Source organism: Pimephales promelas, chromosome 24, assembly GCF_988280905.1.
Source record: "Pimephales promelas chromosome 24, fPimPro1.hap1.1, whole genome shotgun sequence".
In the NCBI taxonomy this organism is placed as follows: domain Eukaryota; kingdom Metazoa; phylum Chordata; class Actinopteri; order Cypriniformes; family Leuciscidae; genus Pimephales; species Pimephales promelas.
Window position 1 is genome coordinate 23,343,085 of NC_142792.1, and position 23,778 is coordinate 23,366,862.

Genomic DNA, 23,778 nt, shown 5'->3' on the forward strand with positions numbered 1-23,778 from the left:
CCGCGTGACAGGCGGAGATACTGTCCACTATACTAACGAGGAGTTGCAGAGACAGGTAGTCGCCCACCATCAGCCCGACTCCAGCTCGCTGCAAACAGCCTTCCCATTTCCAGGAACGGCCTCATGCGTCATTTTAGGTCATCGCTTCACAGAAGCCAGTGAAGCCAAACAAATCATCTAATACCATTTAAATATGAAGTGCTTAATTTAAATATGAACACACAATTTGTTGCAAGCATTCTTGTTGACCGCACAATTAGTGTGTGAGCATTCTTGCTGACCGCACATCTAGTCTATCTCCAACTGCCTGCGTTGGTGGTATAGTGGTGAGCATAGCTGCCTTCCAAGCAGTTGACCCGGGTTCGATTCCCGGCCAACGCAAATCCTTTTGCCCCTGGCCAACTCCTCCTTTAACTCGTGGCTGGAGCAAAACTTTTTTATGGGTCTTTGGGCAGCAATAAAGGGCTAGGTCTCCCCGTCGGGGAATCGAGCCCCGGTCTTCCGCGTGACAGGCGGAGATACTGTCCACTATACTAACGAGGAGTTGCAGAGACAGGTAGTCGCCCACCATCAGCCCGACTGCAGCTCGCTGCAAACAGCCTTCCCATTTCCAGGAACGGCCTCATGCGTCATTTTAGGTCATCGCTTCACAGAAGCCAGTGAAGCCAAACAAATCATCTAATACCATTTAAATATGAAGTGCTTAATTTAAATATGACAAACAATTTGTTGCAAGCATTCTTGTTGACCGCACAATTAGTGTGTGCATTCTTGCTGACCGCACATCTAGTCTATCTCCAACTGCCTGCGTTGGTGGTATAGTGGTGAGCATAGCTGCCTTCCAAGCAGTTGACCCGGGTTCGATTCCTGGCCAACGCAAATCCTTTTGCCCCTGGCTAACTCCTCCTTTAACTCGTGGCTGGAGCAAAACTTTTTTATGGGTCTTTGGGCAGCAATAAAGGGCTAGGTCTCCCCGTCGGGGAATCGGACCCCGGTCTTCCGCGTGACAGGCGGAGATACTGTCCACTATACTAACGAGGAGTTGCAGAGACAGGTAGTCGCCCACCATCAGCCCGACTGCAGCTCGCTGCAAACAGCCTTCCCATTTCCAGGAACGGCCTCATGCGTCATTTTAGGTCATCGCTTCACAGAAGCCAGTGAAGCCAAACAAATCATCTAATACCATTTAAATATGAAGTGCTTAATTTAAATATGAACACACAATTTGTTGCAAGCATTCTTGTTGACCGCACAATTAGTGTGTGAGCATTCTTGCTGACCGCACATCTAGTCTATCTCCACTATACTAATGAGGAGTTGCAGAGACAGGTAGTCGCCCACCATCAGCCCGACTGCAGCTCGCTGCAAACAGCCTTCCCATTTCCAGGAACGGCCTATGCTTCATTTTAGGTCATCGCTTCACAGAAGCCAGTGAAGCCAAACAAATCATCTAATACCATTTAAATATGAAGTGTTTAATTTAAATATGAAGAAATTAGAGCTTGCTTTTTTAATAAAGAGCCTGGTAGGTCAGGTCAAAAAGCTCATGCGTTTTTTTTTTTCACTGGCGTGCCCAAACAAAGAGAGTTTTGGATCCACTGCCGGACCCAAACAAAGAGAGTTTTTGATCCACTGCACCTACCAGCTGCTAATGTGTTGCGAGCATTCTTGCTGACCGCACAAACTGGCATCCAGTCTATTTCCAACCGCCTGCGTTGGTGGTATAGTGGTGAGCATAGCTGCCTTCCAAGCAGTTGACCCGGGTTCGATTCCCGGCCAACGCAAAGCCTTTTGCCCATGGCCAACTTCTCCTTTAACTCGTGGCTGGAGCAAAACTTTTTTATGGGTCTTTGGGCAGCAATAAAGGGCTAGGTCTCCCCGTCGGGGAATCGAACCCCGGTCTTCCGCGTGACAGGCGGAGATACTGTCCACTATACTAACGAGGAGTTGCAGAGACAGGTAGTCGCCCACCATCAGCCCGACTCCAGCTCGCTGCAAACAGCCTTCCCATTTCCAGGAACGGCCTCATGCGTCATTTTAGGTCATCGCTTCACAGAAGCCAGTGAAGCCAAACAAATCATCTAATACCATTTAAATAAGAAGTGCTTAATTTAAATATGAACACACAATTTGTTGCAAGCATTCTTGTTGACCGCACAATTAGTGTGTGCATTCTTGCTGACCGCACATCTAGTCTATCTCCAACTGCCTGCGTTGGTGGTATAGTGGTGAGCATAGCTGCCTTCCAAGCAGTTGACCCGGGTTCGATTCCCGGCCAACGCAAATCCTTTTGCCTCTGGCTAACTCCTCCTTTAACTCGTGGCTGGAGCAAAACTTTTTTATGGGTCTTTGGGCAGCAATAAAGGGCTAGGTCTCCCCGTCGGGGAATCGAACCCCGGTCTTCCGCGTGACAGGCGGAGATACTGTCCACTATACTAACGAGGAGTTGCAGAGACAGGTAGTCGCCCACCATCAGCCCGACTGCAGCTCGCTGGAAACAGCCTTCCCATTTCCAGGAACGGCCTCATGCGTCATTTTAGGTCATCGCTTCACAGAAGCCAGTGAAGCCAAACAAATCATCTAATACCATTTAAATATGAAGTGCTTAATTTAAATATGAACACACAATTTGTTGCAAGCATTCTTGTTGACCGCACAATTAGTGTGTGCATTCTTGCTGACCGCACATCTAGTCTATCTCCAACTGCCATGCGTTGGTGGTATAGTGGTGAGCATAGCTGCCTTCCAAGCAGTTGACCCGGGTTCGATTCCCGGCCAACGCAAATCCTTTCGCCCCTGGCTAACTCCTCCTTTAACTCGTGGCTGGAGCAAAACTTTTTTATGGGTCTTTGGGCAGCAATAAAGGGCTAGGTCTCCCCGTCGGGGAATCGAACCCCGGTCTTCCGCGTGACAGGCGGAGATACTGTCCACTATACTAACGAGGAGTTGCAGAGACAGGTAGTCGCCCACCATCAGCCCGACTGCAGCTCGCTGCAAACAGCCTTCCCATTTCCAGGAACGGCCTCATGCGTCATTTTAGGTCATCGCTTCACAGAAGCCAGTGAAGCCAAACAAATCATCTAATACCATTTAAATATGAAGTGCTTAATTTAAATATGAACACACAATTTGTTGCAAGCATTCTTGTTGACCGCACAATTAGTGTGTGCATTCTTGCTGACCGCACATCTAGTCTATCTCCAACTGCCTGCGTTGGTGGTATAGTGGTGAGCATAGCTGCCTTCCAAGCAGTTGACCCGGGTTCGATTCCCGGCCAACGCAAATCCTTTTGCCTCTGGCTAACTCCTCCTTTAACTCGTGGCTGGAGCAAAACTTTTTTATGGGTCTTTGGGCAGCAATAAAGGGCTAGGTCTCCCCGTCGAGGAATCGATCCCCAGTCTTCCGCATGACAGGCGGAGATACTGTCCACTATACTAACGAGGAGTTGCAGAGACAGGTAGTCGCCCACCATCAGCCCGACTGCCTTCCCATTTCCAGGAACGGCCTCATGCATCATTTTAGGTCATCGCTTCACAGAAGCCAGTGAAGCCAAACAAATCATCTAATACCATTTAAATATGAAGTGCTTAATTTAAATATGAACACACAATTTGTTGCAAGCATTCTTGTTGACCGCACAATTAGTGTGTGCATTCTTGCTGACCGCACATCTAGTCTATCTCCAACTGCCATGCGTTGGTGGTATAGTGGTGAGCATAGCTGCCTTCCAAGCAGTTGACCCGGGTTCGATTCCCGGCCAACGCAAATCCTTTTGCCCCTGGCTAACTCCTTCTTTAACTCGTGGCTGGAGCAAAACTTTTTTATGGGTCTTTGGGCAGCAATAAAGGGCTAGGTCTCCCCGTCGGGGAATCGAACCCCGGTCTTCCGCGTGACAGGCGGAGATACTGTCCACTATACTAACGAGGAGTTGCAGAGACAGGTAGTCGCCCACCATCAGCCCGACTGCAGCTCGCTGCAAACAGCCTTCCCATTTCCAGGAACGGCCTCATGCGTCATTTTAGGTCATCGCTTCACAGAAGCCAGTGAAGCCAAACAAATCATCTAATACCATTTAAATATGAAGTGCTTAATTTAAACATGAACACACAATTTGTTGCAAGCATTCTTGTTGACCGCACAATTAGTGTGTGCATTCTTGCTGACCGCACATCTAGTCTACCTCCAACTGCCTGCGTTGGTGGTATAGTGGTGAGCATAGCTGCCTTCCAAGCAGTTGACCCGGATTCGATTCCCGGCCAACGCAAATCCTTTTGCCCCTGGCTAACTCCTCCTTTAACTCGTGGCTGGAGCAAAACTTTTTTATGGGTCTTTGGGCAGCAATAAAGGGCTAGGTCTCCCCGTCGGGGAATCGAACCCCGGTCTTCCGCGTGACAGGCGGAGATACTGTCCACTATACTAACGAGGAGTTGCAGAGACAGGTAGTCGCCCACCATCAGCCCGACTGCAGCTCGCTGCAAACAGCCTTCCCATTTCCAGGAACGGCCTCATGCGTCATTTTAGGTCATCGCTTCACAGAAGCCAGTGAAGCCAAACAAATCATCTAATACCATTTAAATATGAAGTGTTTAATTTAAATATGAAGAAATTAGAGCTTGCTTTTTTAATAAAGAGCCTGGTAGGTCAGGTCAAAAAGCTCATGCGTTTTTTTTTTTCACTGGCGTGCCCAAACAAAGAGAGTTTTGGATCCACTGCCGGACCCAAACAAAGAGAGTTTTTGATCCACTGCACCTACCAGCTGCTAATGTGTTGCGAGCATTCTTGCTGACCGCACAAACTGGCATCCAGTCTGTCTCCAACCGCCTGCGTTGGTGGTATAGTGGTGAGCATAGCTGCCTTCCAAGCAGTTGACCCGGGTTCGATTCCCGGCCAACGCAAATCCTTTTGCCCCTGGCTAACTCCTCCTTTAACTCGTGGCTGGAGCAAAACTTTTTTATGGGTCTTTGGGCAGCAATAAAGGGCTAGGTCTCCCCGTCGGGGAATCGAACCCCGGTCTTCCGCGTGACAGGCGGAGATACTGTCCACTATACTAACGAGGAGTTGCAGAGACAGGTAGTCGCCCACCATCAGCCCGACTGCAGCTCGCTGCAAACAGCCTTCCCATTTCCAGGAACGGCCTCATGCGTCATTTTAGGTCATCGCTTCACAGAAGCCAGTGAAGCCAAACAAATCATCTAATACCATTTAAATATGAAGTGCTTAATTTAAATATGAACACACAATTTGTTGCAAGCATTCTTGTTGACCGCACAATTAGTGTGTGCATTCTTGCTGACCGCACATCTAGTCTATCTCCAACTGCCTGCGTTGGTGGTATAGTGGTGAGCATAGCTGCCTTCCAAGCAGTTGACCCGGGTTCGATTCCCGGCCAACGCAAATCCTTTTGCCCCTGGCTAACTCCTCCTTTAACTCGTGGCTGGAGCAAAACTTTTTTATGGGTCTTTGGGCAGCAATAAAGGGCTAGGTCTCCCCTTCGGGGAATCGAACCCCGGTCTTCCGCGTGACAGGCGGAGATACTGTCCACTATACTAACGAGGAGTTGCAGAGACAGGTAGTCGCCCACCATCAGCCCGACTGCAGCTCGATGCAAACAGCCTTCCCATTTCCAGGAACGGCCTCATAAGTCATTTTAGGTCATCGCTTCACAGAAGCCAGTGAAGCCAAACAAATCATCTAATACCATTTAAATATGAAGTGCTTAATTTAAATATGAACACACAATTTGTTGCAAGCATTCTTGTTGACCGCACAATTAGTGTGTGCATTCTTGCTGACCGCACATCTATTCTATCTCCAACTGCCATGCGTTGGTGGTATAGTGGTGAGCATAGCTGCCTTCCAAGCAGTTGACCCGGGTTCGATTCCCGGCCAACGCAAATCCTTTTGCCCCTGGCTAACTCCTCCTTTAACTCGTGGCTGGAGCAAAACTTTTTTATGGGTCTTTGGGCAGCAATAAAGGGCTAGGTCTCCCCGTCGGGGAATCGAACCCCGGTCTTCCGCGTGACAGGCGAAGATACTGTCCACTATACTAACGAGGAGTTGCAGAGACAGGTAGTCGCCCACCATCAGCCCGACTGCAGCTCGCTGCAAACAGCCTTCCCATTTCCAGGAATGGCCTCATGCGTCATTTTAGGTCATCGCTTCACAGAAGCCAGTGAAGCCAAACAAATCATTTAATACCATTTAAATATGAAGTGTTTAATTTAAATATGAAGAAATTAGAGCTTGCTTTTTTAATAAAGAGCCTGGTAGGTCAGGTCAAAAAGCTCATGCGTTTTTTTTTTTCACTGGCGTGCCCAAACAAAGAGAGTTTTGGATCCACTGCCGGACCCAAACAAAGAGAGTTTTTGATCCACTGCACCTACCAGCTGCTAATGTGTTGCGAGCATTCTTGCTGACCGCACAAACTGGCATCCAGTCTGTCTCCAACCGCCTGCGTTGGTGGTATAGTGGTGAGCATAGCTGCCTTCCAAGCAGTTGACCCGGGTTCGATTCCCGGCCAACGCAAATCCTTTTGCCCCTGGCTAACTCCTCCTTTAACTAGTGGCTGGAGCAAAACTTTTTTATGGGTCTTTGGGCAGCAATAAAGGGCTAGGTCTCCCCGTCGGGGAATCGAACCCCGGTCTTCCGCGTGACAGGCGGAGATACTGTCCACTATACTAACGAGGAGTTGCAGAGACAGGTAGTCGCCCACCATCAGCCCGACTGCAGCTCGCTGCAAACAGCCTTCCCATTTCCAGGAACGGCCTCATAAGTCATTTTAGGTCATTGCTTCACAGAAGCCAGTGAAGCCAAACAAATCATCTAATACCATTTAAATATGAAGTGCTTTATTTAAATATGAACACACAATTTGTTGCAAGCATTCTTGTTGACCGCACAATTAGTGTGTGAGCATTCTTGCTGACCGCACATCTAGTCTACCTCCAACTGCCTGCGTTGGTGGTATAGTGGTGAGCATAGCTGCCTTCCAAGCAGTTGACCCGGGTTCGATTCCCGGCCAACGCAAATCCTTTTGCCCCTGGCCAACTCCTCCTTTAACTCGTGGCTGGAGCAAAACTTTTTTATGGGTCTTTGGGCAGCAATAAAGGGCTAGGTCTCCCCGTCGGGGAATCGAACCCCGGTCATCCGCGTGACAGGCGGAGATACTGTCCACTATACTAACGAGGAGTTGCAGAGACAGGTAGTCGCCCACCATCAGCCCGACTGCAGCTCGCTGCAAACAGCCTTCCCATTTCCAGGAACAGCCTCATGCGTCATTTTAGGTCATCGCTTCACAGAAGCCAGTGAAGCCAAACAAATCATCTAATACCATTTAAATATGAAGTGTTTAATTTAAATATGAAGAAATTAGAGCTTGCTTTTTTAATAAAGAGCCTGGTAGGTCAGGTCAAAAAGCTCATGCGTTTTTTTTTTTCACTGGCGTGCCCAAACAAAGAGAGTTTTGGATCCACTGCCGGACCCAAACAAAGAGAGTTTTTGATCCACTGCATCTACCAGCTGCTAATGTGTTGCGAGCATTCTTGCTGACCGCACAAACTGGCATCCAGTCTGTCTCCAACCGCCTGCGTTGGTGGTATAGTGGTGAGCATAGCTGCCTTCCAAGCAGTTGACCCGGGTTCGATTCCCGGCCAACGCAAATCCTTTTGCCCCTGGCTAACTCCTCCTTTAACTCGTGGCTGGAGCAAAACTTTTTTATGGGTCTTTGGGCAGCAATAAAGGGCTAGGTCTCCCCGTCGGGGAATCGAACCCCGGTCTTCCGCGTGACAGGCGGAGATACTGTCCACTATACTAACGAGGAGTTGCAGAGACAGGTAGTCGCCCACCATCAGCCCGACTGCAACTCGCTGCAAACAGCCTTCCCATTTCCAGGAACGGCCTCATGCGTCATTTTAGGTCATCGCTTCAGAGAAGCCAGTGAAGCCAAACAAATCATCTAATACCATTTAAATATGAAGTGCTTAATTTAAATATGAACACACAATTTGTTGCAAGCATTCTTGTTGACCGCACAATTAGTGTGTGAGCATTCTTGCTGACCGCACATCTAGTCTATCTCCAACTGCCTGCGTTGGTGGTATAGTGGTGAGCATAGCTGCCTTCCAAGCAGTTGACCCGGGTTCGATTTCCGACCAACGCAAAAACCTTTTGCCCCTGGCCAACTCCTCCTTTAACTCGTGGCTCGAGCAAAAGTTTTTTATGGGTCTTTGGGCAGCAATAAAGGGCTAGGTCTCCCCGTCGGGGAATCGAACCCCGGTCTTCCGCGTGATAGGCGGAGATACTGTCCACTATACTAACGAGGAGTTGCAGAGACAGGTAGTCGCCCACCATCAGCCCGACTGCAGCTCGCTGCAAACAGCCTTCCCATTTCCAGGAACGGCCTTATGCGTCATTTTAGGTCATCGCTTCACAGAAGCCAGTGAAGCCAAACAAATCATCTAATACCATTTAAATATGAAGTGCTTAATTTAAATATGAACACACAATTTGTTGCAAGCATTCTTGTTGACCGCACAATTAGTGTGTGAGCATTCTTGCTGACCGCACATCTAGTCTATCTCCAACTGCCATGCGTTGGTGGTATAGTGGTGAGCATAGCTGCCTTCCAAGCAGTTGACCCGGGTTCGATTCCCGGCCAACGCAAATCCTTTTGCCCCTGGCTAACTCCTCCTTTAACTCGTGGCTGGAGCAAAACTTTTTTATGGGTCTTTGGGCAGCAATAAAGGGCTAGGTCTCCCCGTCGGGGAATCGAACCCCGGTCTTCCGCGTGACAGGCGGAGATACTGTCCACTATACTAACGAGGAGTTGCAGAGACAGGTAGTCGCCCACCATCAGCCCGACTGCAGCTCGCTGCAAACAGCCTTCCCATTTCCAGGAACGGCCTCATAAGTCATTTTAGGTCATTGCTTCACAGAAGCCAGTGAAGCCAAACAAATCATCTAATACCATTTAAATATGAAGTGCTTAATTTAAATATGAACACACAATGTGTTGCAATCATTCTTGTTGACCGCACAATTAGTGTGTGAGCATTCTTGCTGACCGCACATCTAGTCTATCTCCAACTGCCTGCGTTGGTGGTATAGTGGTGAGCATAGCTGCCTTCCAAGCAGTTGACCCGGGTTCGATTCCCGACCAACGCAAAAACCTTTTGCCCCTGGCCAACTCCTCCTTTAACTCGTGGCTCGAGCAAAAGTTTTTTATGGGTCTTTGGGCAGCAATAAAGGGCTAGGTCTCCCCGTCGGGGAATCGAACCCCGGTCTTCCGCGTGACAGGCGGAGATACTGTCCACTATACTAACGAGGAGTTGCAGAGACAGGTAGTCGCCCACCATCAGCCCGACTGCAGCTCGCTGCAAACAGCCTTCCCATTTCCAGGAACGGCCTCATAAGTCATTTTAGGTCATTGCTTCACAGAAGCCAGTGAAGCCAAACAAATCATCTAATACCATTTAAATATGAAGTGCTTAATTTAAATATGAACACACAATGTGTTGCAATCATTCTTGTTGACCGCACAATTAGTGTGTGAGCATTCTTGCTGACCGCACATCTAGTCTATCTCCAACTGCCTGCATTGGTGGTATAGTGGTGAGCATAGCTGCCTTCCAAGCAGTTGACCCGGGTTCGATTCCCGACCAACGCAAAAACCTTTTGCCCCTGGCCAACTCCTCCTTTAACTCGTGGCTCGAGCAAAAGTTTTTTATGGGTCTTTGGGCAGCAATAAAGGGCTAGGTCTCCCCGTCGGGGAATCGAACCCCGGTCTTCCGCGTGACAGGCGGAGATACTGTCCACTATACTAACGAGGAGTTGCAGAGACAGGTAGTCGCCCACCATCAGCCCGACTGCAGCTCGCTGCAAACAGCCTTCCCATTTCCAGGAACGGCCTCATGCGTCATTTTAGGTCATCGCTTCACAGAAGCCAGTGAAGCCAAACAAATCATCTAATACCATTTAAATATGAAGTGCTTAATTTAAATATGAACACACAATTTGTTGCAAGCATTCTTGTTGACCGCACAATTAGTGTGTGCATTCTTGCTGACCGCACATCTAGTCTATCTCCAACTGCCATGCGTTGGTGGTATAGTGGTGAGCATAGCTGCCTTCCAAGCAGTTGACCCGGGTTCGATTCCCGGCCAACGCAAATCCTTTTGCCCCTGGCTAACTCCTCCTTTAACTCGTGGCTGGAGCAAAACTTTTTTATGGGTCTTTGGGCAGCAATAAAGGGCTAGGTCTCCCCGTCGGGGAATCGAACCCCGGCCTTCCGCGTGACAGGCGGAGATACTGTCCACTATACTAACGAGGAGTTGCAGAGACAGGTAGTCGCCCACCATCAGCCCGACTGCAGCTCGCTGCAAACAGCCTTCCCATTTCCAGGAACGGCCTCATAAGTCATTTTAGGTCATTGCTTCACAGAAGCCAGTGAAGCCAAACAAATCATCTAATACCATTTAAATATGAAGTGCTTTATTTAAATATGAACACACAATTTGTTGCAAGCATTCTTGTTGACCGCACAATTAGTGTGTGCATTCTTGCTGACCGCACATCTAGTCTATCTCCAACTGCCATGCGTTGGTGGTATAGTGGTGAGCATAGCTGCCTTCCAAGCAGTTGACCCGGGTTCGATTCCCGGCCAACGCAAATCCTTTTGCCCCTGGCTAACTCCTCCTTTAACTCGTGGCTGGAGCAAAACTTTTTTATGGGTCTTTGGGCAGCAATAAAGGGCTAGGTCTCCCCGTCGGGGAATCGAACCCCGGTCTTCCGCGTGACAGGCGGAGATACTATCCACTATACTAACGAGGAGTTGCAGAGACAGGTAGTCGCCCACCATCAGCCCGACTGCAGCTCGCTGCAAACAGCCTTCCCATTTCCAGGAACGGCCTCATAAGTCATTTTAGGTCATTGCTTCACAGAAGCCAGTGAAGCCAAACAAATCATCTAATACCATTTAAATATGAAGTGCTTAATTTAAATATGAACACACAATGTGTTGCAATCATTCTTGTTGACCGCACAATTAGTGTGTGAGCATTCTTGCTGACCGCACATCTAGTCTATCTCCAACTGCCTGCGTTGGTGGTATAGTGGTGAGCATAGCTGCCTTCCAAGCAGATGACCCGGGTTCGATTCCCGACCAACGCAAAAACCTTTTGCCCCTGGCCAACTCCTCCTTTAACTCGTGGCTCGAGCAAAAGTTTTTTATGGGTCTTTGGGCAGCAATAAAGGGCTAGGTCTCCCCGTCGGGGAATCGAACCCCGGTCTTCCGCGTGACAGGCGGAGATACTGTCCACTATACTAACGAGGAGTTGCAGAGACAGGTAGTCGCCCACCATCAGCCCGACTGCAGCTCGCTGCAAACAGCCTTCCCATTTCCAGGAACGGCCTCATAAGTCATTTTAGGTCATTGCTTCACAGAAGCCAGTGAAGCCAAACAAATCATCTAATACCATTTAAATATGAAGTGCTTAATTTAAATATGAACACACAATGTGTTGCAATCATTCTTGTTGACCGCACAATTAGTGTGTGAGCATTCTTGCTGACCGCACATCTAGTCTATCTCCAACTGCCTGCGTTGGTGGTATAGTGGTGAGCATAGCTGCCTTCCAAGCAGTTGACCCGGGTTCGATTCCCGACCAACGCAAATCCTTTTGCCCCTGGCTAACTCCTCCTTTAACTCGTGGCTGGAGCAAAACTTTTTTATGGGTCTTTGGGCAGCAATAAAGGGCTAGGTCTCCCCGTCGGGGAATCGAACCCCGGCCTTCCGCGTGACAGGCGGAGATACTGTCCACTATACTAACGAGGAGTTGCAGAGACAGGTAGTCGCCCACCATCAGCCCGACTGCAGCTCGCTGCAAACAGCCTTCCCATTTCCAGGAACGGCCTCATAAGTCATTTTAGGTCATTGCTTCACAGAAGCCAGTGAAGCCAAACAAATCATCTAATACCATTTAAATATGAAGTGCTTTATTTAAATATGAACACACAATTTGTTGCAAGCATTCTTGTTGACCGCACAATTAGTGTGTGCATTCTTGCTGACCGCACATCTAGTCTATCTCCAACTGCCATGCGTTGGTGGTATAGTGGTGAGCATAGCTGCCTTCCAAGCAGTTGACCCGGGTTCGATTCCCGGCCAACGCAAATCCTTTTGCCCCTGGCTAACTCCTCCTTTAACTCGTGGCTGGAGCAAAACTTTTTTATGGGTCTTTGGGCAGCAATAAAGGGCTAGGTCTCCCCGTCGGGGAATCGAACCCCGGTCTTCCGCGTGACAGGCGGAGATACTGTCCACTATACTAACGAGGAGTTGCAGAGACAGGTAGTCGCCCACCATCAGCCCGACTGCAGCTCGCTGCAAACAGCCTTCCCATTTCCAGGAACGGCCTCATAAGTCATTTTAGGTCATTGCTTCACAGAAGCCAGTGAAGCCAAACAAATCATCTAATACCATTTAAATATGAAGTGCTTAATTTAAATATGAACACACAATGTGTTGCAATCATTCTTGTTGACCGCACAATTAGTGTGTGAGCATTCTTGCTGACCGCACATCTAGTCTATCTCCAACTGCCTGCGTTGGTGGTATAGTGGTGAGCATAGCTGCCTTCCAAGCAGATGACCCGGGTTCGATTCCCGACCAACGCAAAAACCTTTTGCCCCTGGCCAACTCCTCCTTTAACTCGTGGCTCGAGCAAAAGTTTTTTATGGGTCTTTGGGCAGCAATAAAGGGCTAGGTCTCCCCGTCGGGGAATCGAACCCCGGTCTTCCGCGTGACAGGCGGAGATACTGTCCACTATACTAACGAGGAGTTGCAGAGACAGGTAGTCGCCCACCATCAGCCCGACTGCAGCTCGCTGCAAACAGCCTTCCCATTTCCAGGAACGGCCTCATAAGTCATTTTAGGTCATTGCTTCACAGAAGCCAGTGAAGCCAAACAAATCATCTAATACCATTTAAATATGAAGTGCTTAATTTAAATATGAACACACAATGTGTTGCAATCATTCTTGTTGACCGCACAATTAGTGTGTGAGCATTCTTGCTGACCGCACATCTAGTCTATCTCCAACTGCCTGCGTTGGTGGTATAGTGGTGAGCATAGCTGCCTTCCAAGCAGTTGACCCGGGTTCGATTCCCGACCAACGCAAAAACCTTTTGCCCCTGGCCAACTCCTCCTTTAACTCGTGGCTCGAGCAAAAGTTTTTTATGGGTCTTTGGGCAGCAATAAAGGGCTAGGTCTCCCCGTCGGGGAATCGAACCCCGGTCTTCCGCGTGACAGGCGGAGATACTGTCCACTATACTAACGAGGAGTTGCAGAGACAGGTAGTCGCCCACCATCAGCCCGACTGCAGCTCGCTGCAAACAGCCTTCCCATTTCCAGGAACGGCCTTATGCGTCATTTTAGGTCATCGCTTCACAGAAGCCAGTGAAGCCAAACAAATCATCTAATACCATTTAAATATGAAGTGCTTAATTTAAATATGAACACACAATTTGTTGCAAGCATTCTTGTTGACCGCACAATTAGTGTGTGAGCATTCTTGCTGACCGCACATCTAGTCTATCTCCAACTGCCTGCGTTGGTGGTATAGTGGTGAGCATAGCTGCCTTCCAAGCAGTTGACCCGGGTTCGATTCCCGGCCAACGCAAATCCTTTTGCCCCTGGCCAACTCCTCCTTTAACTCGTGGCTGGAGCAAAACTTTTTTATGGGTCTTTGGGCAGCAATAAAGGGCTAGGTCTCCCCGTCGGGGAATCGAACCCCGGTCTTCCGCGTGACAGGCGGAGATACTGTCCACTATACTAACGAGGAGTTGCAGAGACAGGTAGTCGCCGACCATCAGCCTGACTGCAGCTCGCTGCAAACAGCCTTCCCATTTCCAGGAACGGCCTCATGCGTCATTTTAGGTCATCGCTTCACAGAAGCCAGTGAAGCCAAACAAATCATCTAATACCATTTAAATATGAAGTGTTTAATTTAAATATGAAGAAATTAGAGCTTGCTTTTTTAATAAAGAGCCTGGTAGGTCAGGTCAAAAAGCTCATGCGTTTTTTTTTTTCACTGGCGTGCCCAAACAAAGAGAGTTTTGGATCCACTGCCGGACCCAAACAAAGAGAGTTTTTGATCCACTGCACCTACCAGCTGCTAATGTGTTGCGAGCATTCTTGCTGACCGCACAAACTGGCATCCAGTCTGTCTCCAACCCCCTGCGTTGGTGGTATAGTGGTGAGCATAGCTGCCTTCCAAGCAGTTGACCCGGGTTCGATTCCCGGCCAACGCAAATCCTTTTGCCCCTGGCTAACTCCTCCTTTAACTCGTGGCTGTAGCAAAACTTTTTTATGGGTCTTTGGGCAGCAATAAAGGGCTAGGCCTCCCCGTCGGAGAATCGAACCCCGGTCTTCCGCGTGACAGGCGGAGATACTGTCCACTATACTAACGAGGAGTTGCAGAGACAGGTAGTCGCCCACCATCAGCCCGACTGCAACTCACTGCAAACAGCCTTCCCATTTCCAGGAACGGCCTCATGCGTCATTTTAGGTCATCGCTTCACAGAAGCCAGTGAAGCCAAACAAATCATCTAATACCATTTAAATATGAAGTGCTTAATTTAAATATGAACACACAATTTGTTGCAAGCATTCTTGTTGACCGCACAATTAGTGTGTGCATTCTTGCTGACCGCACATCTAGTCTATCTCCAACTGCCATGCGTTGGTGGTATAGTGGTGAGCATAGCTGCCTTCCAAGCAGTTGACCCGGGTTCGATTCCCGGCCAACGCAAATCCTTTTGCCCCTGGCTAACTCCTCCTTTAACTCGTGGCTGGAGCAAAACTTTGTTATGGGTCTTTGGGCAGCAATAAAGGGCTAGGTCTCCCCGTCGGGGAATCGAACCCCGGTCTTCCGCGTGACAGGCGGAGATACTGTCCACTATACTAACGAGGAGTTGCAGAGGCAGGTAGTCGCCCACCATCAGCCCGACTGCAGCTCGCTGCAAACAGCCTTCCCATTTCCAGGAACGGCCTCATAAGTCATTTTAGGTCATTGCTTCACAGAATCCAGTGAAGCCAAACAAATCATCTAATACCATTTAAATATGAAGTGCTTAATTTAAATATGAACACACAATGTGTTGCAATCATTCTTGTTGACCGCACAATTAGTGTGTGAGCATTCTTGCTGACCGCACATCTAGTCTATCTCCAACTGCCTGCGTTGGTGGTATAGTGGTGAGCATAGCTGCCTTCCAAGCAGTTGACCCGGGTTCGATTCCCGACCAACGCAAAAACCTTTTGCCCCAGGCCAACTCCTCCTTTAACTCGTGGCTCGAGCAAAAGTTTTTTATGGGTCTTTGGGCAGCAATAAAGGGCTAGGTCTCCCCGTCGGGGAATCGAACCCCGGTCTTCCGCGTGACAGGCGGAGATACTGTCCACTATACTAACGAGGAGTTGCAGAGACAGGTAGTCGCCCACCATCAGCCCGACTGCAGCTCGCTGCAAACAGCCTTCCCATTTCCAGGAACGGCCTCATAAGTCATTTTAGGTCATTGCTTCACAGAAGCCAGTGAAGCCAAACAAATCATCTAATACCATTTAAATATGAAGTGCTTAATTTAAATATGAACACACAATGTGTTGCAATCATTCTTGTTGACCGCACAATTAGTGTGTGAGCATTCTTGCTGACCGCACATCTAGTCTATCTCCAACTGCCTGCGTTGGTGGTATAGTGGTGAGCATAGCTGCCTTCCAAGCAGTTGACCCGGGTTCGATTCCCGACCAACGCAAAAACCTTTTGCCCCTGGCCAACTCCTCCTTTAACTCGTGGCTCGAGCAAAAGTTTTTTATGGGTCTTTGGGCAGCAATAAAGGGCTAGGTCTCCCCGTCGGGGAATCGAACCCCGGTCTTCCGCGTGACAGGCGGAGATACTGTCCACTATACTAACGATACTATACTAATAATGTGACGGTACGGGAGAAAATTTGCCTACCTGACATTGAGCTATTGACAATTTCGGTGAGACCATATTACTTGCCAAGGGAATTTCCTCATGTGTTTCTCTCAGTTGTGTACATTCACCCCAAGGCTAACTCCAAAAAAGCAAATGAGGTGTTATTTTCGGTGTTACAAAGACTTCAGTCCATCTCGCCTGATGCCCCATGTCTTGTTATGGGTGATTTTAACCATAGTAATTGCAACAAATCACTTAGCCATTTCCATCAGTACATTACTTGCCACACTCGTGGAAATAGAACTCTTGACTTATGTTATGGATCTATACGAGGAGCGTTCAGATCTGTTGCTGAGTCCCCATTGGGCTCTTCTGACCACAGTGTGGTGCACCTGTTTCCAACATATAAGTCTGTGCTGCGAAGGAGAGGCATACAATCACGGACAGTCCAGGTATGGAATGAGGATGGTATATCGGCCTTACGAGGGTGCTTTGAGTGCACGGACTGGTCGGTTTTTCACCTATTATCGGACAATATTAATGACTTGACTGATGCGGTGGGAAGTTACATCTCATTCTGTGTTGATAATGTGATTGATACTAAGGTTATCACCTGGCACTCAAATAATAAGCCTTGGTTTAATGCAGAATTGAAAAATCTTCTTAAAAAGAAAAGTGTTGTTTTTAAAAGTGGTGATAAAGTTGCTTACTCTGCAATTAGGAAGGAAGTAAGAGCCGCTATTGTGAAGGCAAAACAGAATTATAAAGAAAAAATAGAACATAAATATTTAAATGCTGATCAAAGGGCAGTATGGGATGGAATGAAACTAATGACAGGCATACAGGAAAGTACTAGATGTACATTATCTTTAAACGGGTATACATCTAATGTATGCTTAGCGAATGAACTTAACAAATTTTATTTGAGATTTAATGCAGATGATGATAACGTGAAATATGACTCTTGGCAGAGTAAGACCGTATTTAGTATCGATGCTTCTACGGTGGCTAGGTTTTTTAAAAGGATAAAAATAAATAAAAGTCCTGGACCGGATAATATTAGTGGTAAGGTGTTGAGAGCGTGTAGTGTACAGTTAAGTGGTATATTTTCACAGATCTTTAACATTTCTGTTAAAACGCAAACTGTCCCACAAATCTGGAAACATGCCATAATTGTTCCGTTGGCGAAGTGTAGGAGTCCGAAGGTTTTAAATGATTTTAGACCGGTAGCCCTTACCTCCCTTGTGATGAAAACATTTGAAAAAATTATGAGAATAGAGATACTGAAAAATGTTGAAAACAACTTGGATCCACTTCAGTTTGCGTACAGAGCGGGGAGGGGTGTTGAGGATGCCATAATTACTCTTGTACATTTGGTAGCTCAACATCTGGAGACCCCAAAAACAAGGGCACGGCTAGCTTTTATCGACTTCTCATCCGCATTTAACACAATTAAGCCACATTTGTTAGCCGATAAACTAGTCAGATTTTTTTAACCTTGATCTTAACCTGGTAGGATGGATCGTACATTTTTTATCTAACAGAACCCAGTGTGTGAGAGTCAATGGTTTGCTCTCTTCCAAGTTAAGTTCTTCTATTGGTTCACCTCAGGGGTGCGTTCTTTCCCCTTTGCTTTTTATTTTATATACTAATGATTGCAGGAGCACATTTGACAATAGGTATATGTTAAAGTTTGCAGATGATACGGTGATTGTGAGTCTCCTTGCAGATGAGGAGACATCTCATGGTCCAGTGGTGGAGGATTTTGTCTCCTGGTGTGCAGAGTGTAACCTAAATTTAAATATAACGAAGACCAAAGACATGATTATAGACTTTGGAAAATCGATCATCCCTGTCTCTCCTACTGTTATAAACGGAAAGGATATTGAGTTTGTGGACGAATATCGATACCTGGGTACAATTATCGATAATAAACTAAATTTTAATGCCAATACGGATGCCATTTGTAAAAAGGTCCAGCAGCGTATGTTTTTTCTGAGAAAAATGAACTCGTTTAAAGTATGTTCTGTGTTAATGACACTGTTTTATAGGAGTTTTATCGAATCTGTAATTTCTTATTGTGACATTGTATGGTTTGAATGTATCAACCTGTCAAATAGGAATAGAATGACTAAGCTGATTATGACTGCTTCTAAAGTGATTGGAGTTCAACAGATATTGCCTCAAGACATTTTTAAAAAACGAGTTGCCAAAAAAGCTTTTTCAATAATCAATTGCCCATCACATCCATTGCATAAAGAGTTTGTTATCCTTCCATCTGGCCGCAGATATAGAGTAATGGGGGGGAGAACTAGGAGGTTTAAGAACTCATTCATACCAACTGCTATTTTAATGCTGAATAGTTTGTAACCATGTGTGTTTCTTTTTGTTTCATGTAAGTCCATGTGCGTTTTGTGATGTGTAGCACCTGTGCAAAACCAATTTCCTAAGGGATAAATAAACTAAACTGAACTGAACTGAACGAGGAGTTGCAGAGACAGGTAGTCGCCCACCATCAGCCCGACTGCAGCTCGCTGCAAACAGCCTTCCCATTTCCAGGAACGGCCTCATGCGTCATTTTAGGTCATTGCTTCACAGAATCCAGTGAAGCCAAACAAATCATCTAATACCATTTAAATATGAAGTGCTTAATTTAAATATGACAAACAATTTGTTGCAAGCATTCTTGTTGACCGCACAATTAGTGTGTGCATTCTTGCTGACCGCACATCTAGTCTATCTCCAACTGCCTGCGTTGGTGGTATAGTGGTGAGCATAGCTGCCTTCCAAGCAGTTGACCCGGGTTCGATTCCTGGCCAATGCAAATCCTTTTGCCCCTGGCTAACTCCTCCTTTAACTCGTGGCTGGAGCAAAACTTTTTTATGGGTCTTTGGGCAGCAATAAAGGGCTAGGTCTCCCCGTCGGGGAATCGGACCCCGGTCTTCCGCGTGACAGGCGGAGATACTGTCCACTATACTAACGAGGAGTTGCAGAGACAGGTAGTCGCCCACCATCAGCCCGACTGCAGCTCGCTGCAAACAGCCTTCCCATTTCCAGGAACGGCCTCATGCGTCATTTTAGGTCATCGCTTCACAGAAGCCAGTGAAGCCAAACAAATCATCTAATACCATTTAAATATGAAGTGCTTAATTTAAATATGAACACACAATTTGTTGCAAGCATTCTTGTTGACCGCACAATTAGTGTGTGAGCATTCTTGCTGACCGCACATCTAGTCTATCTCCACTATACTAACGAGGAGTTGCAGAGACAGGTAGTCGCCCACCATCAGCCCGACTGCAGCTCGCTGCAAACAGCCTTCCCATTTCCAGGAACGGCCTCATGCTTCATTTTAGGTCATCGCTTCACAGAAGCCAGTGAAGCCAAACAAATCATCTAATACCATTTAAATATGAAGTGTTTAATTTAAATATGAAGAAATTAGAGCTTGCTTTTTTAATAAAGAGCCTGGTAGGTCAGGTCAAAAAGCTCATGCGTTTTTTTTTTTCACTGGCGTGCCCAAACAAAGAGAGTTTTGGATCCACTGCCGGACCCAAACAAAGAGAGTTTTTGATCCACTGCACCTACCAGCTGCTAATGTGTTGCGAGCATTCTTGCTGACCGCACAAACTGGCATCCAGTCTATTTCCAACCGCCTGCGTTGGTGGTATAGTGGTGAGCATAGCTGCCTTCCAAGCAGTTGACCCGGGTTCGATTCCCGGCCAACGCAAAGCCTTTTGCCCATGGCCAACTTCTCCTTTAACTCGTGGCTGGAGCAAAACTTTTTTATGGGTCTTTGGGCAGCAATAAAGGGCTAGGTCTCCCCGTCGGGGAATCGAACCCCGGTCTTCCGCGTGACAGGCGGAGATACTGTCCACTATACTAACGAGGAGTTGCAGAGACAGGTAGTCGCCCACCATCAGCCCGACTCCAGCTCGCTGCAAACAGCCTTCCCATTTCCAGGAACGGCCTCATGCGTCATTTTAGGTCATCGCTTCACAGAAGCCAGTGAAGCCAAACAAATCATCTAATACCATTTAAATATGAAGTGCTTAATTTAAATATGAACACACAATTTGTTGCAAGCATTCTTGTTGACCGCACAATTAGTGTGTGAGCATTCTTGCTGACCGCACATCTAGTCTATCTCCAACTGCCTGCGTTGGTGGTATAGTGGTGAGCATAGCTGCCTTCTAAGCAGTTGACCCGGGTTCGATTCCCGGCCAACGCAAATCCTTTTGCCCCTGGCCAACTCCTCCTTTAACTCGTGGCTGGAGCAAAACTTTTTTATGGGTCTTTGGGCAGCAATAAAGGGCTAGGTCTCCCCGTCGGGGAATCGAGCCCCGGTCTTCCGCGTGACAGGCGGAGATACTGTCCACTATACTAACGAGGAGTTGCAGAGACAGGTAGTCGCCCACCATCAGCCCGACTGCAGCTCGCTGCAAACAGCCTTCCCATTTCCAGGAACGGCCTCATGCGTCATTTTAGGTCATCGCTTCACAGAAGCCAGTGAAGCCAAACAAATCATCTAATACCATTTAAATATGAAGTGCTTAATTTAAATATGACAAACAATTTGTTGCAAGCATTCTTGTTGACCGCACAATTAGTGCGGGGAATCGAACCCCGGTCTTCCGCGTGACAGGCGGAGATACTTAAAAAACTTTTTTATGGGTCTTTGGGCAGCAATAAAGGGCTAGGTCTCCCCGTCGGGGAATCGAACCCCGGTCTTCCGCGTGACAGGCGGAGATACTGTCCACTATACTAACGAGGAGTTGCAGAGACAGGTAGTCGCCCACCATCAGCCCGACTGCAGCTCGCTGCAAACAGCCTTCCCATTTCCAGGAACGGCCTCATGCGTCATTTTAGGTCATCGCTTCACAGAAGCCAGTGAAGCCAAACAAATCATCTAATACCATTTAAATATGAAGTGCTTAATTTAAATATGACAAACAATTTGTTGCAAGCATTCTTGTTGACCGCACAATTAGTGTGTGCATTCTTGCTGACCGCACATCTAGTCTATCTCCAACTGCCTGCGTTGGTGGTATAGTGGTGAGCATAGCTGCCTTCCAAGCAGTTGACCCGGGTTCGATTCCTGGCCAACGCAAATCCTTTTGCCCCTGGCTAACTCCTCCTTTAACTCGTGGCTGGAGCAAAACTTTTTTATGGGTCTTTGGGCAGCAATAAAGGGCTAGGTCTCCCCGTCGGGGAATCGGACCCCGGTCTACCGCGTGACAGGCGGAGATACTGTCCACTATACTAACGAGGAGTTGCAGAGACAGGTAGTCGCCCACCATCAGCCCGACTGCAGCTCGCTGCAAACAGCCTTCCCATTTCCAGGAACGGCCTCATGCGTCATTTTAGGTCATCGCTTCACAGAAGCCAGTGAAGCCAAACAAATCATCTAATACCATTTAAATATGAAGTGCTTAATTTAAATATGAACACACAATTTGTTGCAAGCATTCTTGTTGACCGCACAATTAGTGTGTGAGCATTCTTGCTGACCGCACATCTAGTCTATCTCCACTATACTAACGAGGAGTTGCAGAGACAGGTAGTCGCCCACCATCAGCCCGACTGCAGCTCGCTGCAAACAGCCTTCCCATTTCCAGGAACGGCCTATGCTTCATTTTAGGTCATCGCTTCACAGAAGCCAGTGAAGCCAAACAAATCATCTAATACCATTTAAATATGAAGTGTTTAATTTAAATATGAAGAAATTAGAGCTTGCTTTTTTAATAAAGAGCCTGGTAGGTCAGGTCAAAAAGCTCATGCGTTTTTTTTTTTCACTGGCGTGCCCAAACAAAGAGAGTTTTGGATCCACTGCCGGACCCAAACAAAGAGAGTTTTTGATCCACTGCACCTACCAGCTGCTAATGTGTTGCGAGCATTCTTGCTGACCGCACAAACTGGCATCCAGTCTATTTCCAACCGCCTGCGTTGGTGGTATAGTGGTGAGCATAGCTGCCTTCCAAGCAGTTGACCCGGGTTCGATTCCCGGCCAACGCAAAGCCTTTTGCCCATGGCCAACTTCTCCTTTAACTCGTGGCTGGAGCAAAACGGCCTCATGCGTCATTTTAGGTCATCGCTTCACAGAAGCCAGTGAAGCCAAACAAATCATCTAATACCATTTAAATATGAAGTGCTTAATTTAAATATGAACACACAATTTGTTGCAAGCATTCTTGTTGACCGCACAATTAGTGTGTGCATTCTTGCTGACCGCACATCTAGTCTATCTCCAACTGCCATGCGTTGGTGGTATAGTGGTGAGCATAGCTGCCTTCCAAGCAGTTGACCCGGGTTCGATTCCCGGCCAACGCAAGTCCTTTTGCCCCTGGCTAACTCCTTCTTTAACTCGTGGCTGGAGCAAAACTTTTTTATGGGTCTTTGGGCAGCAATAAAGGGCTAGGTCTCCCCGTCGGGGAATCGAACCCCGGTCTTCCGCGTGACAGGCGGAGATACTGTCCACTATACTAACGAGGAGTTGCAGAGACAGGTAGTCGCCCACCATCAGCCCGACTGCAGCTCGCTGCAAACAGCCTTCCCATTTCCAGGAACGGCCTCATGCGTCATTTTAGGTCATCGCTTCACAGAAGCCAGTGAAGCCAAACAAATCATCTAATACCATTTAAATATGAAGTGTTTAATTTAAATATGAAGAAATTAGAGCTTGCTTTTTTAATAAAGAGCCTGGTAGGTCAGGTCAAAAAGCTCATGCGTTTTTTTTTTTCACTGGCGTGCCCAAACAAAGAGAGTTTTGGATCCACTGCCGGACCCAAACAAAGAGAGTTTTTGATCCACTGCACCTACCAGCTGCTAATGTGTTGCGAGCATTCTTGCTGACCGCACAAACTGGCATCCAGTCTGTCTCCAACCGCCTGCGTTGGTGGTATAGTGGTGAGCATAGCTGCCTTCCAAGCAGTTGACCCGGGTTCGATTCCCGGCCAACGCAAATCCTTTTGCCCCTGGCTAACTCCTCCTTTAACTCGTGGCTGGAGCAAAACTTTTTTATGGGTCTTTGGGCAGCAGTAAAGGGCTAGGTCTCCCGGTCGGGGAATCGAACCCCGGTCTTCCGCGTGACAGGCGGAGATACTGTCCACTATACTAACGAGGAGTTGCAGAGACAGGTAGTTGCCCACCATCAGCCCGACTGCAGCTCGCTGCAAACAGCCTTCCCATTTCCAGGAACGGCCTCATAAGTCATTTTAGGTCATCGCTTCACAGAAGCCAGTGAAGCCAAACAAATCATCTAATACCATTTAAATATGAAGTGCTTAATTTAAATATGAACACACAATTTGTTGCAAGCATTCTTGTTGACCGCACAATTAGTGTGTGAGCATTCTTGCTGACCGCACATCTAGTCTATCTCCAACTGCCATGCGTTGGTGGTATAGTGGTGAGCATAGCTGCCTTCCAAGCAGTTGACCCGGGTTCGATTCCCGGCCAACGCAAATCCTTTTGCCTCTGGCTAACTCCTCCTTTAACTCGTGGCTGGAGCAAAACTTTTTTATGGGTCTTTGGGCAGCAGTAAAGGGCTAGGTCTCCCGGTCGGGGAATCGAACCCCGGTCTTCCGCGTGACAGGCGGAGATACTGTCCACTATACTAACGAGGAGTTGCAGAGACAGGTAGTTGCCCACCATCAGCCCGACTGCAGCTCGCTGCAAACAGCCTTCCCATTTCCAGGAACGGCCTCATAAGTCATTTTAGGTCATCGCTTCACAGAAGCCAGTGAAGCCAAACAAATCATCTAATACCATTTAAATATGAAGTGCTTAATTTAAATATGAACACACA

At 47.5% G+C, this 23,778-nt stretch overlaps 28 non-coding genes across 28 annotated transcripts; 25 read left to right on the top strand and 3 right to left on the bottom strand.

Moving 5' to 3' along the window:
• Window positions 1–309: 309 nt before the first annotated feature.
• On the top strand, window positions 310–381 carry trnag-ucc (transfer RNA glycine (anticodon UCC)). Its single transcript has one exon. It is a non-coding gene; the product is annotated as a tRNA-Gly (tRNA).
• A 1,331-nt stretch (window positions 382–1,712) lies between these two features.
• On the top strand, window positions 1,713–1,784 carry trnag-ucc (transfer RNA glycine (anticodon UCC)). Its single transcript has one exon. It is a non-coding gene; the product is annotated as a tRNA-Gly (tRNA).
• A 427-nt stretch (window positions 1,785–2,211) lies between these two features.
• trnag-ucc (transfer RNA glycine (anticodon UCC)) lies at window positions 2,212–2,283 on the top strand. Its single transcript has one exon. It is a non-coding gene; the product is annotated as a tRNA-Gly (tRNA).
• A 428-nt stretch (window positions 2,284–2,711) lies between these two features.
• trnag-ucc (transfer RNA glycine (anticodon UCC)) lies at window positions 2,712–2,783 on the top strand. The gene has a single exon. It is a non-coding gene; the product is annotated as a tRNA-Gly (tRNA).
• Window positions 2,784–3,210: 427 nt separating this feature from the next.
• trnag-ucc (transfer RNA glycine (anticodon UCC)) lies at window positions 3,211–3,282 on the top strand. Its single transcript has one exon. It is a non-coding gene; the product is annotated as a tRNA-Gly (tRNA).
• A 411-nt stretch (window positions 3,283–3,693) lies between these two features.
• Window positions 3,694–3,765, top strand: trnag-ucc (transfer RNA glycine (anticodon UCC)). Its single transcript has one exon. It is a non-coding gene; the product is annotated as a tRNA-Gly (tRNA).
• A 1,058-nt stretch (window positions 3,766–4,823) lies between these two features.
• Window positions 4,824–4,895, top strand: trnag-ucc (transfer RNA glycine (anticodon UCC)). Its single transcript has one exon. It is a non-coding gene; the product is annotated as a tRNA-Gly (tRNA).
• A 427-nt stretch (window positions 4,896–5,322) lies between these two features.
• trnag-ucc (transfer RNA glycine (anticodon UCC)) lies at window positions 5,323–5,394 on the top strand. Its single transcript has one exon. It is a non-coding gene; the product is annotated as a tRNA-Gly (tRNA).
• Window positions 5,395–5,822: 428 nt separating this feature from the next.
• On the top strand, window positions 5,823–5,894 carry trnag-ucc (transfer RNA glycine (anticodon UCC)). Its single transcript has one exon. It is a non-coding gene; the product is annotated as a tRNA-Gly (tRNA).
• Window positions 5,895–6,453: 559 nt separating this feature from the next.
• trnag-ucc (transfer RNA glycine (anticodon UCC)) lies at window positions 6,454–6,525 on the top strand. Its single transcript has one exon. It is a non-coding gene; the product is annotated as a tRNA-Gly (tRNA).
• Window positions 6,526–6,954: 429 nt separating this feature from the next.
• On the top strand, window positions 6,955–7,026 carry trnag-ucc (transfer RNA glycine (anticodon UCC)). Its single transcript has one exon. It is a non-coding gene; the product is annotated as a tRNA-Gly (tRNA).
• Window positions 7,027–7,585: 559 nt separating this feature from the next.
• trnag-ucc (transfer RNA glycine (anticodon UCC)) lies at window positions 7,586–7,657 on the top strand. The gene has a single exon. It is a non-coding gene; the product is annotated as a tRNA-Gly (tRNA).
• A 592-nt stretch (window positions 7,658–8,249) lies between these two features.
• trnad-auc (transfer RNA aspartic acid (anticodon AUC)) lies at window positions 8,250–8,321 on the bottom strand. The gene has a single exon. It is a non-coding gene; the product is annotated as a tRNA-Asp (tRNA).
• Window positions 8,322–8,589: 268 nt separating this feature from the next.
• Window positions 8,590–8,661, top strand: trnag-ucc (transfer RNA glycine (anticodon UCC)). The gene has a single exon. It is a non-coding gene; the product is annotated as a tRNA-Gly (tRNA).
• Window positions 8,662–10,093: 1,432 nt separating this feature from the next.
• trnag-ucc (transfer RNA glycine (anticodon UCC)) lies at window positions 10,094–10,165 on the top strand. Its single transcript has one exon. It is a non-coding gene; the product is annotated as a tRNA-Gly (tRNA).
• Window positions 10,166–10,255: 90 nt separating this feature from the next.
• trnad-guc (transfer RNA aspartic acid (anticodon GUC)) lies at window positions 10,256–10,327 on the bottom strand. Its single transcript has one exon. It is a non-coding gene; the product is annotated as a tRNA-Asp (tRNA).
• A 266-nt stretch (window positions 10,328–10,593) lies between these two features.
• Window positions 10,594–10,665, top strand: trnag-ucc (transfer RNA glycine (anticodon UCC)). Its single transcript has one exon. It is a non-coding gene; the product is annotated as a tRNA-Gly (tRNA).
• Window positions 10,666–11,758: 1,093 nt separating this feature from the next.
• Window positions 11,759–11,830, bottom strand: trnad-guc (transfer RNA aspartic acid (anticodon GUC)). The gene has a single exon. It is a non-coding gene; the product is annotated as a tRNA-Asp (tRNA).
• A 266-nt stretch (window positions 11,831–12,096) lies between these two features.
• Window positions 12,097–12,168, top strand: trnag-ucc (transfer RNA glycine (anticodon UCC)). The gene has a single exon. It is a non-coding gene; the product is annotated as a tRNA-Gly (tRNA).
• Window positions 12,169–13,601: 1,433 nt separating this feature from the next.
• On the top strand, window positions 13,602–13,673 carry trnag-ucc (transfer RNA glycine (anticodon UCC)). Its single transcript has one exon. It is a non-coding gene; the product is annotated as a tRNA-Gly (tRNA).
• A 559-nt stretch (window positions 13,674–14,232) lies between these two features.
• On the top strand, window positions 14,233–14,304 carry trnag-ucc (transfer RNA glycine (anticodon UCC)). Its single transcript has one exon. It is a non-coding gene; the product is annotated as a tRNA-Gly (tRNA).
• A 428-nt stretch (window positions 14,305–14,732) lies between these two features.
• trnag-ucc (transfer RNA glycine (anticodon UCC)) lies at window positions 14,733–14,804 on the top strand. The gene has a single exon. It is a non-coding gene; the product is annotated as a tRNA-Gly (tRNA).
• A 4,825-nt stretch (window positions 14,805–19,629) lies between these two features.
• Window positions 19,630–19,701, top strand: trnag-ucc (transfer RNA glycine (anticodon UCC)). Its single transcript has one exon. It is a non-coding gene; the product is annotated as a tRNA-Gly (tRNA).
• A 429-nt stretch (window positions 19,702–20,130) lies between these two features.
• Window positions 20,131–20,202, top strand: trnar-ucu (transfer RNA arginine (anticodon UCU)). The gene has a single exon. It is a non-coding gene; the product is annotated as a tRNA-Arg (tRNA).
• Window positions 20,203–21,914: 1,712 nt separating this feature from the next.
• trnag-ucc (transfer RNA glycine (anticodon UCC)) lies at window positions 21,915–21,986 on the top strand. The gene has a single exon. It is a non-coding gene; the product is annotated as a tRNA-Gly (tRNA).
• A 243-nt stretch (window positions 21,987–22,229) lies between these two features.
• On the top strand, window positions 22,230–22,301 carry trnag-ucc (transfer RNA glycine (anticodon UCC)). The gene has a single exon. It is a non-coding gene; the product is annotated as a tRNA-Gly (tRNA).
• A 559-nt stretch (window positions 22,302–22,860) lies between these two features.
• On the top strand, window positions 22,861–22,932 carry trnag-ucc (transfer RNA glycine (anticodon UCC)). The gene has a single exon. It is a non-coding gene; the product is annotated as a tRNA-Gly (tRNA).
• A 430-nt stretch (window positions 22,933–23,362) lies between these two features.
• trnag-ucc (transfer RNA glycine (anticodon UCC)) lies at window positions 23,363–23,434 on the top strand. The gene has a single exon. It is a non-coding gene; the product is annotated as a tRNA-Gly (tRNA).
• Window positions 23,435–23,778: the final 344 nt, after the last annotated feature.